Here is a 16,393-nt window from a genome sequence, read left to right as displayed (position 1 = left end):
TCTTACTCACTATTTGTTTTCTAATATTTTTCCATGTATTTCCATGTAATCCCATACTAGCTATATTATTTATGAACATTTTCGCTTTATTTTTGTGGCCCCAACCAACTAGCCGGACTACCTTCATCAACGCCAAAACGAGGCTGGAACTCGGCTCACAGTACGCAGCAGGGGATAAGAAAATGTTCATAAATAATATTGCTAGAATTGGATGTCATACAGCTTCATGTCCCCGCGACCCGACCAACGGATTCAGCGGTATAGAAAATGGATGGATGGATGGACAGCTTCATCTCAAAAGAGGCGAACTATCCCTTTAAGTAAAGTGCTGTAGATGGAGCTGGATGAATGCTGCAGCCACAGCTGTGACCTGTAGGTGGCGCCAAAGCGCTGCAGTCGTGTTAATGAACTGTAAAATCCAAACAGGCTGCGTTAGCTTCGCTGTAGTGACTTCATGCTCTTGGATGTTTTTCTCCTCCGTTTATGAGTTTAGGTACCGGGGACCAACATCCATGTACCTCTACTGTCTCTGAAGCACATCCACAGTGACCTCCGCGAAGTCTTCCGCCGCCCACTCGCTGATCCTGAAGGTGTGTTGTTATTGTGACAGCTTGGTGCAATCAAACCGGAGAGACTGCGTAACGTCAAACCGTGGTGTTAGCCAGCTAGCGTTAGCATGCAAATGCTACCTAAACGGGAGGGAGAGTCTGTTTGATGCCAGTGTTTTCCGTCCGAATCGGAAGCTCAGAGCCGTACGTAAGGACGTTTGCGTTTTAATGTGAGATGACATGAAACTACGAGGTTTTTTATTTAGAGTTCAAGCTCATTTAAAATTAGTGCAGCCGACTTAGCTCGCTAGCATGTTGTCAAGCTAAGGTCAAGAAGCTGGCCAGTCTGACAGCTAACGCTAACTGACACCCGAGTCTATAAACGTGTAATGTGGTAGCTAGCCACACCGCTACCAGTTAACGGCACCTCTAACTAGCGTTATGGTCAGGTTATCCTTGGATGCTGGGCTGGTGTCGTTTTCATGATTAAAAGGTGGGTCTTTAAAAGTTTTATTAGCCTGAAGGTAGCTCTGTGTACATGAGATCTTACAGGAGATTGTTGTATCTGGGATAAGACGCGCTTCCTTCCAAATTTTGTTTTACTGTTACAAATGATCTGTGTAATCAAGTTGTTATGACTGCCTGGCGTGTAGTGAAAGTTTACATTTAACTGGGCTCTGGTTGTTTAGATAGCCTTATCCTTGCTGGGTGTGATGTTATTTGTCATCATAACATCCTAAACTGTTTTGTCACGCTGCTCTACAAATAATACGAGTAAATAAAGAGATTGTCACCCAAGAGCTAGATAGTATCTGCTTTTACAGACTCATAGCTGTTACAATGGGAGTGACAGGTGGATTTACGGAGGGTGCAGTGTTTGTTTGTGGCTTCTGTGCATTGTCCAATCTCTTTCTGAAATAACTTATCTTTCCAGTCAGGCAGGATCTTTTTAGATTATTTATGGATTTTTGCTGTATTTACCAAAATATCCTCTTTGTATGTTATTGACATGTGTCCAAGTCGCTATACTTTAAAAGCTTTGATGGTAATAATTACAAATGTCTGAAAAATACCTTTATTATTTTGTAATAATTACAGCTTCAGCCTTTACCGCTTTTCACTTTTAAAGGCGGGGTTGGGGATCTTTTTCTGGAACATTTTTTTACATATTGCTTGAAATACTCTTCACACCCCCATTGCAACCAATTAATTAAAAGTTTTGACACAAATATGAAAAGTTTTAGTGGCCTCTAGAACGTACAATCTAGGAAAAACAGTATCCAATCATTGTGAACGGACCGTTCACAATGATTGGATACTGATGCCGTCTATCAAACTGCAATCTGCTCCTCCCTCCCCCTCCTTCCCCCTGTGCGCGTACCCTGCTCCGTGAACGAATTACGCGTCCAGAAGCTTGGCAGGAAGCTAAACTAGAGCCAGCTTGGCTAGCACCTAGCATTATTAAACGTATAGTTAGCATAAACTAAATACTAAATACTAAATACGGCAACAATCGATGCTTGCTGTCAGAACAGCGCTCGTGCACCTTCGTGCTCGTGCGCGTTCATGTATTCTAGAGGCGTGCCTTCGGGGGGAAAGTGAAGAAAAGGGTTGGGACTTTTTACCTGTGTATTTTCAAAATGCAGCTTCGTTGGACTCAAAATCCAGGATCTCCTACCCTACCTTTAATTACCAGCAATTTTCTTTGAATTTGGACTTTTTTCCACCCTCGGAAGTTCAGCGCTCTATTCAATACAGCGCTCTATATACAAGCAGTGGAAATTAAGTATAACCAATTAGGGCATGGATAAAAGTTAAAGGTAGGGTAGGAGATCCTGGATTTTGAGTCCAGCGAAGCTGCATTTTGAAAATACACAGGTAAAAAGTCCCAACCCTTTTCTTCACTTTTCCCCCGAAGGCACGCCTCTAGAGTACATGAGCGCGCACGAGCACGAAGGTGCACGAGCGCTGTTCTGACAGCAAGCATCGATCGTTGCCGTATTTAGTATTTAGTATTTAGTATTTAGTTTATGCTAACTATACGTTTAATAATGCTAGGTGCTAGCCAAGCTGGCTCTAGTTTAGCTTCCTGCCAAGCTTCTGGACGTTCACGGAGCAGGGTACGAGCACAGGGAGAAGGAGGGGGAGGGAGGAGCAGATTGCAGTTTGATAGACTGCATCAGTATCCAATCATTGTGAACGGTCCGTTCACAATGATTGGATACTGTTTTTCCTAGATTGTACGTTCTAGAGGCCACTAAAACTTTTCATATTTGTGTCAAAACTTTTAATTAATTGGTTGCAATGGGGGTGTGAAGAGTATTTCAAGCAATATGTAAAAAAATGTTCCAGAAAAAGATCCCCTACCCCGCCTTTAAATTATGTGGATGTGTCAATGTTAGTTCTCATTTGTTTAATTTATTAGTACAAGAAAATATGCAATGTGAAACGCCTTTTCCAGCACCTTGTAGCACAATATATAATAAAAAAAAATTAAACTTTTTTTTTCAAAACAACTTTTAATCAACACAAGACGGATATTTTGAGGATTTTGAGCACATGATAATGACTGTGAGGAGAGTTGTTTAACAACCCAGAAGTTTTTAATGTGAAGAGAAACAACAAACACTGTTTAAAAAGGATAACAATGACTCACTTTTAGGACGTGAATTACCAGAAATGGTTAAAATCATATTAAACCATTTAATTAATAGTTTTTCACACCACTGAAGAAGTGCAGTGCGAGGTGCAGTATTTGGAACTATCCCTTTTCCTCCTGAGCTACACCTGACCTGAAAGGATGTATAATTGAAAAGATCTTTTAGAAAACTCTTCACAGATTGTGGATTTTCTGACACTCGGCTGACACTGTTGACATGTTTGATATGTGACGTATGTTAAGTTGCGTGAGTTGCTGAAGCTGCACGAAAATGCTTGTCTTGACAAAAGTCTAAATTCTAAAACACCTTTCAAAAAAGTACCAGAAAGTATCCCGTTATCCCCTTTGTTGTGGATTCAAAAAGAGCTGTTCATCCTTCTTGTCTGTGTTTATGTTATCTTTTTACATTACATATCCACATATCTGAAACATACACTATTTCTTTTGTTGTTTAATCTAATTATTTTAGTTTTTGTCATAAATAAGTAAATAGCTTCAAAGTTGAGAAGCTAAAATCAACAAATGACTGTCAGAATGATCATTTGTTGGATCTGTAAGTTTCCTGGGACCAGGCATCTGTCTAAGTACATTGGAAAATAGTCTACGTGCTTTTGGTGTAAATGGGACAGTGTTGACGTTAAAGTACTGAACCCAATTCAGTGGATGGATAAGTTGACTTTGGACTTTAGAGAAAACCTGTTGATTCTATCTTTCGGCTGTTATTTGGGCGTGCTCTGCCTTGTTATTCTCTCATTGAGCCTATCGTAGTGGATATAATAATATATTTTTGTTTATTCTTGAAATGGCTCTACACTAACTGAGTCTCAAAAGGAGAATAACTGAACAGCATTTACATCAGTGCTGTGATTTTGACCAAAAACCTGGGTTTCAGTGTCCCTTATGACTTGACGGGATTATCGACTGACAAAACTGTCATGTCGTGAGTTGTGGTTGCTGTGGCAACCCCAGAGTCTTTGGGTTTGTGATGTCAAAGGAGCCCAGATGGTAGACGTGTGTGGGATTTGACTGATGTGACCTGTCTTCTCACCCAGATGGTTGTTGATGGGACGGATTGTTCTCCCGGTTCTGTGTGTGTTGCTCAGCAGCTGTTAAGTCTTTTCAAGGGACGTGGCGGCAGCTGTATTTGTGTTTTGTTTGTTTTTTTTGCGTTTTCCCAGTTGTTTTTTAGACTGACAGATGTGTTTTGGGGGTTTTGTTTCGCACAAGACTGCATGCTACTGCGATTGGAGCTGAATATTTTCCTTTTAAGCCTTTGTCATTCTCACTATCTAATACTCATCTTCATTACCATTTCCTTCCCCTCTCTGCTCATTTCTCATCCTTTTAATTAATTTCATCGTCCCTTTTAATAATCACATCACGGTCATACTACCTCTTTCCCACCGGAAACTTATCATTGGTGTTAGTGTAATTCCCAGGGAAATTGTGCGTGTGTCAGCAGTTGCAACCTCCAGCCCATATTTTGCATCATTTTGCCTTATTACACCACTGGAACAGCAACTCTGCAATAAAATACAAACTGCAGAGGTCACACATGATGATGAGGCTATTGATGGTGACACAAGTGTCTTGATCCTCATAATTGGGGGTCCTAGCAGCGAAGCTGCAGGAACCCATTGTGTTACTAGCTTTTCTTATTATTGGGGGTCCTAGCAGCGAAGCTGCAGGAACCCATTGTGTTAGTAGCTTTTCCTATTATTATTGGGGGTCCTAGCAGCGAAGCTGCAGGAACCCATTGACTTAGTAGCTTTTCCTATTATTGGGGGTCCTAGCAGCGAAGCTGCAGGAACCCATTGTGTTAGTAGCTTTTCTTATTATTATTGATCCGTTTCTGCTGCAATTGAAGTCTATGGCAGCCCCATGAACGCTATGCGAGAAAGTTGTGAAATTTGGCACACGTAATCAGCCAAGTGCCAAAGCCAAAGTCAAGAATTTTCATGCCCCAAGAGCTTACTCTCTAGCGCCACCAACATGCCAAAGTTCAAAGTGCATTCAGCCTAATAACTTTGGACTACTTTGTCCAAATTTCACAAATAAGGCATCGTTGGAATCCTTGGATCATGACGAGTCCAACGCACCCTATGACGTCAATTTGCGTATACTTACATTTTCCGCCATTTTGAATTTTATCAAAAAGCTTAAAAAAGCATTTCAGATCACACAAATTGTCAAATCGTCACGAAACTTGGCATATAGACTCTTCAGACCAAGCCGCACAAAAGTTATCGTGTGGAATTTTTAATTAGGCTTCCGATGTTCCATAAAACCCAATCAAACTCGAGGTTGACGCCCCCAAACCGGAAGTGAGGCCATATCTTGGCAACCATTTGATATTATGACGTCAAACTTATAACACAGACTCAAGACCAAGATGGTAAGAGGCCGAGGAAGTTTGGTGATGTTTGGCCTATAGGTGGCGCTATATGTAGCCAAAATGCATTTTTGCCCATATCTTTGGACCATTTGGTCCAAATGTCACAAATGAGGTACCAATGGAATCCCTGGATGCAGCCGAGGTCAATGCACGTCATGACGTCATGAGCGCCATCTTGGATTGTCCGCCATTTTGAATTTAATCGAAAACCTTCAAAAAGCATTTCAGGCCACTGAGATTGTCCAATCTCGACGGAACTTGGCAAATAGAATCTTCAGACCAAGCCGCACATAAGTTATCATGTGGATTTTTTTATTTCACTTCCGTTTAACCGCAACAGCCAATCAAACTCTACGCCGATGCGTAAACGGGACATTTGGCCGTATCTCTGCGATGCATTGATGTATCGATGCCAAACTTGTTGCATGGACTCAAGACGCCTTCCTGAGCAGCCCAAGCCTTGCCTATTGTGCCATACTGCTAGGACCCCCACATCGCTGCTTGCAGCTATATTTATTATTATTATTATTATTAATCCGTTTCTGCTGCAATTAAAGTCTATGGCAGCCCCATGAACGCTATGGTAAAAAGTTGTGAAATTTGGCACACGTAATCAGCCAAGTGCCAAAGCCAAAGTCAAGAAATTTCATGGCCCAAGAGCTTACTCTCTAGCGCCACCAACACGCCAAAGTTCAAAGTGCATTCAGCCTAATAACTTTGGACTCCATGGTCCAATTTTAACAAATGAGGCATCGTTGGAATCCTTGGATCATGACGAGTCCAACGCACCCTATGACGTCAATTTGCGTATACTTAGATTTTCCGCCATTTTGAATTTTATCAAAAAGCTTCAAAAAGCATTTCAGGTCACAGAGATTGTCCAATTTTAATGAAACTTGGCACATAGACTCTTAAGACCAAGCCGCACAAAAGTTATTGGGTGGAATTTTTAATTAGGCTTCCGATTTTCCATAAAAGCCAATCAAACTCGAGGTTAACGCCGCCAAACCGGAAGTGAGGTCATATCTTATCAACCATTAGATGTTATGACGTCAAACTTATAACACAGACTCAAGACCAGGACGGAAAGAGGCCCAAGAAGTTTGGTGACGTTTGGCCTATAGGTGGCGCTATATGTACCAAAAATGCATTTTTGCTCATATCTTTGGATCCCTTAGGCCAAATTTCACAAATGAGGTACCATTGGAATCCCTGGATAAAGACGAGGTCAACGCACATCATGACGTCATCAGCGCCATCTTGGATTGTCCGCCATTTTGAATTTAATCAAAAACCTTCAAAACGCATTTCAGGCCACTAAGATTGTCCAATCTCCACGAGACTTGGCACATAGAATCTTCAGACCAAGCCGCACATAAGATATTAGGTGGATTTTTTCATTTAACTTCCGTGTAACCGCGGCAGCCAATCAAACTCCATGCCGACGCGCAAATGGGACATTTGGCCGTATCTCTGTGATGCATTGATGTATCGATGCCAAACTTGGTGCATGGACTCACGACGCCTTCCTGAGCGTTCCAAGCCTTCCCTATTGTGCCATTCTGCTAGGACCCCCACATTGCTGCTTGCAGCTATATTTGATCTACTTTCCGCTGCAATTGAAGTCTATGGCAGCCCCATGAACGCTATGGTAAAAAGTTGTGAAATTTGGCACACCTAATCAGCCAAGTGCCAAAACCAAAGTCAAGAAATTTCATGCCCCAAAAGCTTACTCTCTAGCGCCACCAACACGTCAAAGTTCAAAGTGCATTAAGCCTAATAACTCTGGACTACTTGGTCCAAATTTCACAAATGAGGCATCGTTGGAATCCTTGGATCATGACGAGTCCAACGCACCCTATGACGTCAATTTGCGTATGCCTAGATTTTCCGCCATTTTGAATTTTATCAAAAAGCTTAAAAAAGCATTTCAGGTCACAGAGATTGTCCAATTTTCACGAAACTTGGCAGATAGACTCTTAAGACCAAGCCGCACAAAAGTTATCGTGTGGAATTTTTAATTAGGCGTTCATTTTTCCATAAAAGCCAATCAAACTCAAGGTTGACGCCCCCGAACCGGAAGTGAGGTCATATCTTGGCAACTATTTGATATCATGACGTCAAACTTATGACACAGACTCAAGACTGCAAAGGTAAGAGGCCCAAGAAGTTTGGTGACGTTCGGCCTATAGGTGGCGCTATATGTAGCAAAAATGCATTTTTGCTCTTAACTTTGGACTCCTCGGTCCACATTTCACAAATGAGGTACCAGTACAATCCCTGGATAAGGACGAGGTCAACACACTTAATGACGTCATTTGCGCCATCTTGGATTGTCCGCCATTTTGAATTTAATCAAAAACCTTTAAAACGCATTTCAGGCCACTAAGATTGTCCAATCTCTACGAAACTTGGCGCATAGAATCTTCAGACCAAGCCGCACATAAGTTATTATGTGGATTTTTTTATTTCACTTCGGTGTAACCGCGGCAGCCAATCAAACTCCATGCCGAAGCACAAAAGTGACATTTGGCCATATCTCTGCGATGCATTGATGTATTGATGCCAAACTTGGTGCATGGACTCACGACGCCTTCCTGAGCAGCCCAAGCCTTGCTTATTGCTCCATTCTGCTAGGACCCCCACATCGCTGCTTGCAGCTATATTTGGGGGTCCTAGCAGCGAAGCTGCAGGAACCCATTGTGTTAGTAGCTTTTCTTATTGGGGGTCCTAGCAGCGAAGCTGCAGGAACCCATTGAGTTAGTAGCTTTTCCTATTATTGGGGGTCGTAGCAGCGAAGCTGCAGGAACCCATTGTGTTAGTAGCTTTTCTTATTGGGGGTCCTAGCAGCGAAGCTGCAGGAACCCATTGAGTTAGTAGCTATTCCTATTATTATTATTATTGTTCAGTTTCTGCTGCAATGTAAGTCTATGGCAGCCCCATGAACGCTATGGTAAAAAGTTGTGAAATTTGGCACACGTAATTAGCCAAGTGCCAATCACAAACTCAAGAATTTTCATGGCCCAAGAGCTTACTCTGTAGCGCCACCAACACGCCAAAGTTCAAAGTGCATTCAGCCTAATAACTTTGGACTACATGGTCCAAATTTCACAAATGAGGCATCGTTGGAATCCTTGGATCATGACGAGTCCAACGCACCCTATGACGTCAATTTGCGTATACTTAGATTTTCCGCCATTTTGAATTTGATCAAAAAGCTTAAAAAAGCATTTCAGGTCACAGAGTTTGTCCAATTTTCACGAAACTTGGCACATAGACTCTTAAGACGAAGCCGCACAAAAGTTATCCTGTGGAATTTTTAATTAGGCTTCCATTTTTCCATAAAAGCCAATCAAACTCGAGGTTGACGCCCCCAAACCGGAAGTGAGGTCATATCTTGGCAACCATTTGATATCATGACGTCAAACTTATGACACAGACTCAACACTGCTAAGGTAAGAGGCCCAAGAAGTTTGGTGACGTTCGGCCTATAGGTGGCGCTATATGTAGCAAAAATGCATTTTTGCTCATAACTTTGGACCCCTTGGTCCACATTTCACAAATGAGGTACCAGTAGAATTCCTGGATAGGGACGAGGTCAACACACTTAATGACGTCATGTGCGCCATCTTGGATTGTCCGCCATTTTGAATTTAATTAAAAACCTTCAAAACGCATTTCAGGCCACTAAAATTGTCCAATCTCCACGAGACTTGGCACATAGAATCTTCAGACCAAGCCGCACAAAAGTTATTATGTGGATTTTTTTATTTAACTTCCGTGTAACCGCGGCAGCCAATCAAACTCCATGCCGACTCGCAAATGTGACATTTGGCCGTATCTCTGCGATGCATTGATGTATTGATGCCAAACTTGGTGCATGGACTCACGACGCCTTCCTGAGCAGCCCAAGCCTTGCCCATTGTGCCATACTGCTAGGACCCCCACATCGCTGCTTGCAGCTATATTTATTATTGGGGGTCCTAGCAGCAAAGCTGCAGGAACCCATTGGAACAGTAGCTTTTCCTATTATTATTGTTCAGTTTCTGCTGCAATTGAAGTCTATGGCAGCCCCATGAACGTAATGCGAGAAAGTTGTGAAATTTGGCACACGTAATCAGCCAAGTGCCAAAGCCAAAGTCAAGAAATTTCATGGCCCAAGACCTTACTCTCTAGCGCCACCAACACGCCAAAGTTCAAAGTGCATTCAGCCTAATAACTTTAGACTACTTGGTCCAAATTTCACAAATGAGGCATCGTTGGAATCCTTGGATCATGACGAGTCCAACGCACCCTATGACGTCAATTTGCGTATACCTAGATTTTCCGCCATTTTGAATTTAATCAAAAAGCTTAAAAAAGCATTTCGGGTCACACAGATTGTCAAATCTTCACGAAACTTGGCACATAGACTCTTAAGACCAAGCCGCACATAAGTTATTCAGTGGAATTTTTAATTAGGCTTCCGATATTTTGTAAAAGTCAATCAAACTTGAGGTTGACGCCATCAAACCGGAAGTGAGGTCATATCTTGGCAACCATTTGATGTTATGACGTCAAACTTATAACTAAGACTCAAGACTGCAAAGGTAAGATGCCCAACAAGTTTGGTGACGTTTGGCCTATAGGTGGCGCTATATGTAGCTAAAATGCATTTTTGCTCATATCTTTGGACCCCTTTGGCCAAATTTCACAAATGAGGTACCAATGGAATCCCTGGATGCAGTCGAGGCCAACGAAAATCATGACGTCATCTGCGCCATCTTGGAATGTCCGCCATTTTGAATTTAATCGAAAACCTTAAAAAGGCATTTCAGGCCACTGACATTGTCCGATCTCCACGGGACTTGGCACATAGATTCTTCAGACCAAGCCGCACATAAGTTGATATGTGATTTTTTTTATGTCAAAGCCGTTTAACCGCGGCAGCCAATCAAACTCTATGCTGACACGCAAACGGGACATTTGGCCGTATCTCTGCGATGCATTGATGTATTGATGCCAAACTTGGTGCATGGACTCACGACCCCTTCCTGAGCGGCCCAAGCCTTGCCTATTAGGCCATATTGCTAGGACCCCCACATCGCTGCTTGCAGCTATATTTATTGATCTACTTTCCGCTGCAATTGAAGTCTATGGCAGCCCCATGAACGCTATGGTAAAAAGTTGTGAAATTTGGAACACGTAATCAGCCAAGTGCCAAAGCCAAAGTCAAGAAATTTCATGCCCCAAGAGCTTACTCTCTAGCGCCACCAACACGCCAAAGTTCAAAGTGCATTCAGCCTAATAACTTTGGACTACTTGGTCCAAATTTTACAAACAAGACATCATTGGAATCCTTGGATCATGACGAGTCCAACGCACCCTATGACGTCACTTTGCGTATACTTAGATTTTCCGCCATTTTGAATTTTAGTAAAAAGCTTAAAAAAGCATTTCAGATCACAGAGATTGTCCAATTTTCACGAAACTTGGCACATAGACTCTTAAGACCAAGCCGCACAAAAGTTATCCAAGGGAATTTTCAATTAGGCTTCCATTTTTCCATAAAAGCCAATCAAACTCGAGGTTGACGCCCCCAAACCGGAAATGAGGTCATATCTTGGCAACCATTTGATATCATGACGTCAAACTTATAACAAAAACTCAAGACTGCTAAGGTAAGAGGCCCAAGAAGTTTGGTGACGTTCGGCCTATAGGTGGCGCTATGAGTAGCAAAAATGCATTTTTGCTTATATCTTTGGACCCCTTGGTCCAAATTTCACAAATGAGGTATCAATAGAATCCCTGGATAACGTCGAGGTCAACACACTTAATGACGTTATTTGCGCCATCTTGGATTGTCGGCCATTTTGAATTTAATCAAAAACCTTCAAAACGCATTTCAGGCCACTAAGATTGTCCAATCTCAACGAGACTTGGCACATAGAATCTTCAGACCAAGCCGCATATAAGTTATTATGTGGATATTTTTATTTAACTTCCGTGTAACCGCGGCAGTCAATCAAACTCCATGCCGACGCGCAAATGGGACATTTGGCCGTATCTCTGCGATGCATTGATGTATCGATGCCAAACTTGGTGCATGGACTCACGACGCCTTCCTGAGCGTTCCAAGCCTTCCCTATTGTGCCATTCTGCTAGGACCCCCACATTGCTGCTTGCAGCTATATTTCTTCTACTTTCCGCTGCAATTGAAGTCTATGGCAGCCCCATGAACGCTATGGTAAAAAGTTGTGAAATTTGGCACACCTAATCAGCCAAGTGCCAAAACCAAAGTCAAGAAATTTCATGCCCCAAGAGCTTACTCTCTAGCGCCACCAACACGCCAAAGTTCAAAGTGCATTCAGCCTAATAACTTTGGACTACTTGGTCCAAATTTCACAAATGAGGCATCGTTGGAATCCTTGGATCATGACGAGTCCAACGCACCCTATGACGTCAATTTGCGTATACCTAGATTTTCCGCCATTTTGAATTTTATCAAAAAGCTTAAAAAAGCATTTCAGGTCACAGAGATTGTCCAATTTTCACGAAACTTGGCACATAGACTGTTAAGACCAAGCCGCACAAAAGTTATCCAAGGGAATTTTTAATTAGGCTTCCATTTTTCCATAAAAGCCAATCAAACTCGAGGTTGACGCCCCCAAACCGGAAGTGAGGTCATATCTTGGCAACCATTTGATATCATGACGTCAAACTTATAACACAGACTCAAGACTGCTAAGGTAAGAGGCCCAAGAAGTTTGGTGACGTTCGGCCTATAGGTGGCGCTATATGTATCAAAAATGCATTTTTGCTCATATCTTTGGACCCGTTGGTCCACATTTCACAAATGAGGTACCAGTAGAATCCCTGGATACAGACGAGGTCAACACACTTAATGACGTTATTTGCGCCATCTTGGATTGTCCGCCATTTTGAATTTAATCAAAAACCTTCAAAACGCATTTCAGGCCACTAAGATTGTCCAATCTCCACGAGACTTGGCACATAGAGTCTTCAGACCAAGCCGCACATAAGTTATTATGTGGATTTTTTTAGTTAAATTCCGTGTAACCGCGGCAGCCAATCAAACTCGATGCCGACGCGCAAATGGGACATTTGGCCGTATCTCTGCGATGCATTGGTGTATCGATGCCAAACTTGGTGCATGGACTCACGATGCCTTCCTGAGCAGCCCAAGCCTTCCCTATTGTGCCATTCTGCTAGGACCCCCACATTGCTGCTTGCAGCTATATTTGGGGGTCCTAGCAGCGAAGCTGCAGGAACCCATTGTGTTAGTAGCTTTTCTTATTATTATTATTGGGGGTCCTAGCAGCGAAGCTGCAGGAACCCATTGAGTTAGTAGCTTTTCCTATTATTATTATTATTATTATTATTCCTCTACTTTCTGCTGCAATTGAAGTCTATGGCAGCCCCATGAATGCTATGGTAAAAAGTTGTGAAATTTGGCACACATAATTAGCCAAGTGCCAATCACAAACTCAAGAATTTTCATTGCCCAAGAGCTTACTCTCTAGCGCCACCAACACGTCAAAGTTCAAAGTGCATTCAGCCTAATAACTTTTGACTACTTGGTCCGAATTTCAGAAATGAGGCATCGTTGGAATCCTTGGATCATGACGAGTCCAACGCACCCTATGACGTCAATTTGCGTATGCTTAGATTTTCCGCCATTTTGAATTTTATCAAAAAGCTTAAAAAAGCATTTCAGGTCACACAAATTGTCAAATCGTCACGAAACTTGGCACATAGACTCTTAAGACCAAGCCGCACAAAAGTTATCATGTGGAATTTTTAATTAGGTTTCCGATTTTCCATAAAAGCCAATCAAACTTGAGGTTGACGCCGCCAAACCGGAAGTGAGGTCATATCTTGGCAACCATTTGATGTTATGACGTCAAACTTCTAACACAGTCTCAAGACCGCTAAAGTAATAGGCCCAAGAAGTTTGGTGACGTTTGGCCAATAGGTGGCGCTATATGTAGCCAAAATGTCTTTTTGCTTATATCTTTGGACTCTTTGGTCCAAATGTCACAAATGAGATACCAATGGAATCACTGGATAGAGACGGGGATAATCCACCTCATGTCGTCATGTGCGCCATCTTGGATTTTCCGCCATTTTTAATTTAATCGAAAACATTCAAAACACATTTAAGGCCACGCCTATTGTCCAATCTCGACGGGACTTGGCACATAGAATCGTCAGACCAAGCCGCACATAAGTTATCAGGTGGATTTTCTCATTTCACTTCCGTTTGCCCGTGACAGCCAATCAAACTCTACGCCGACGCGCAAACGTGACATTTGGCCAAATCTCTGCGATCCATTGATGTATCGAGGCCAAACTTGCTGCATGGACTCAAGACGCATTCCTGAGCAGCCCAAGCCTTCCCTATTGTGCCAATCTGCTAGGCCCCCACATCGCGGCTTGTTATTCCTCCACTTTCTGCTGCAACGCTATGGTAAAAAGTTGTGAAATTTGGCACACGTAATCAGCCAAGTGCCAATGCCAAAGTCAGGAATTTTCATGGCCCAAGAGCTTACTCTCTAGCGCCACCAACACGCCAAAGTTCAAAGTGCATTCAGCCTAATAACTTTGGACTACTTGGTCCAAATTTCACAAATGAAGCATTGCTGGAATCCTTGGATCATGACGAGTCTAACGCACCCCATGACGTCAATTTGCGTATACTTAGATTTTCCGCCATTTTGAATTTAATCAAAAAGCTTAAAAAAGCATTTCAGGCCACAGAGATTGTTCGATTTTCACGAAACTTGGCACATAGACTCTTAAGACCAAGCCGCACAAAAGTTATCATGTGGAATTTTTAATTACGCTTCCGATTTTCCATAAAAGCCCATCAAACTTGAGGTTGACGCCGCCAAACCGGAAGTGAGGTCATATCTTGGCAACCATTAGATGTTATCACGTCAAACTTATAACACAGACTCAAGACTGCTAAGGTAAGAGGCCCAAGAAGTTTGGTGACGTTTGGCCAATAGGTGGCGCTATATGTATCAAAAATGCATTTTTGCTCATATCTTTGGATCCCTTGGTCCAAATTTCATAAATGAGGTACCGTTGGAATCCCTGGATATAGACGAGGTCAACGCACCTCATACCCCATGACGTCATCAGCGCCATCTTGGATGTTCCGCCATTTTGAATTTAATAGAAATCCTTCAAAAAGCATTTCAGGCCACTGGGATTCTCAAATCTCCACGGGACTTGGCACATAGAAACCTCAGACCAAGCCGCACATAAGCAGGAAAAACCATGAATTGTTTGGTAGTTCAATCATTGCCAATAGTTTGACACAGCATGAGTTGGCATTGTCCCTATTTCCCCACACCAAGCTATAACATTTGGTGATCTTTGACCTTTGGAAGATGTCAGTATTTTACGTAGGCATGTACTGTGTCTCAGCAATTATAATAATAATGATAGAAGACCAAATATAAATGATCAAGAGTATTTAAAAAAAAAATTTAATAACAAAAGAAACATACAAACAAAGATTATAAAAACAGAGTAAGATTGGAAGGAGAAAATTAAATTAATCGGAATTATGGACCAAAGGGAAAATGTGTTTTCAGGTTTGTCTCAAAACTATCTATAGTTGTACAACATTTGATATGAATGACGTAATCCCAGATCATGGGCATAACCACAGAGAAAGTTCCCCCGTTGTTTTAAGTGATAAGGGAATTAAGAGCAATGAAACACTCATTTAAAACAAACATCTTATTACATAGAGACTGTGCAGTATGTACAGCCAATTTGACTGCAGGAGCAGTCAGCACTTTCACCATTTATGAAAGTCACAAAAGCAGGCATGGAGGAGTTGATGTCCTGAACATTAGTAGCTGCAGAAGTAGTAGAGGAGATAGGAGACTGCTCCAGACAGTCTCGGTAAGTCTCTGCAGCAGACGTTAAAGCAGCCACATCAACCTGTAGAGCTTTGCTGATACGTCCACAGATCACATCAATCAGCTTCGGGCAGTCAAATTGAGTTGAGATGATATTCCATGCTGGTACTGATAACACAGTGTTGTCCTGTTGTTCGATGGATGTTGTTGCGACATGACCCTCGGTGCACGTACAATGCCTGGCAATGAACAATTTGTTGTGAGGAACAATTTACAAAACATGCATACTAGATAGATAGATACATGTTCCTCAGCAGGCTATTTAAAATAATAAAGCACTTCATTCATAGTGTTGCACAACATAGAACAATAACAATTAAAATGTCTCTTGGAACAGTGTGTATACTTACATGTTATGTCACAGGAAAATTTCTGGGAATCAGACTTTTGTCATTCGGAAGGGGTACAGTGAAACAGCAGTCTTCAGGTAGGACCATGGATAGTAAAGGTTGATGACCATCAAAAGGTTCTGTGGCTGGTAAAATCCCTCGGTGGGCTGCAGATGTAAGACATCCATCTAGTAATGAATAAAACAAAGGACTTTACAGCATGAACATGTTACAGCATGGGCAGAATACAAAGGTTATACATTTATGTAAAGCAAAAGCATGAATTGATACTCACATAATAAAATTAAATCAAGGAACATTGAGTCAGACTTCTGTCATTTTTTTTCTTCAAATGGGTCTTGGACGGACAGGGCATAGTTTGAAATACAGAAATCAGGCAAGAACCACAGGTGGAACCCTACTGTGAGCAACAAACAGAGAATAATGTCTGTTCAATAAATGTTGTAAAAGACACATGAATTTCAAATTGTGAAAGTAGAGATACTCACCAAATTTTCATGACT

General features: G+C 42.0%; 1 protein-coding gene across 2 annotated transcripts in view; it reads left to right on the top strand.

Annotated features, from left to right (window-relative positions):
- Nucleotides 1–402: 402 nt before the first annotated feature.
- ip6k1 (inositol hexakisphosphate kinase 1) overlaps nt 403–16,393 on the top strand; it is a 151,941-nt gene continuing 135,950 nt past the window's right edge. The window contains exon 1 of one of the 2 annotated variants that reach the window (XM_075461826.1): nt 403–590. The gene's annotated coding sequence lies outside the window, so the exon portion shown is untranslated. The other variant, XM_075461827.1, reaches the window with a different exon arrangement.

Source organism: Odontesthes bonariensis, chromosome 3, assembly GCF_027942865.1.
Source record: "Odontesthes bonariensis isolate fOdoBon6 chromosome 3, fOdoBon6.hap1, whole genome shotgun sequence".
NCBI lineage: Eukaryota > Metazoa > Chordata > Actinopteri > Atheriniformes > Atherinopsidae > Odontesthes > Odontesthes bonariensis.
This window is presented reverse-complemented; position numbering and strand designations above follow the sequence as displayed.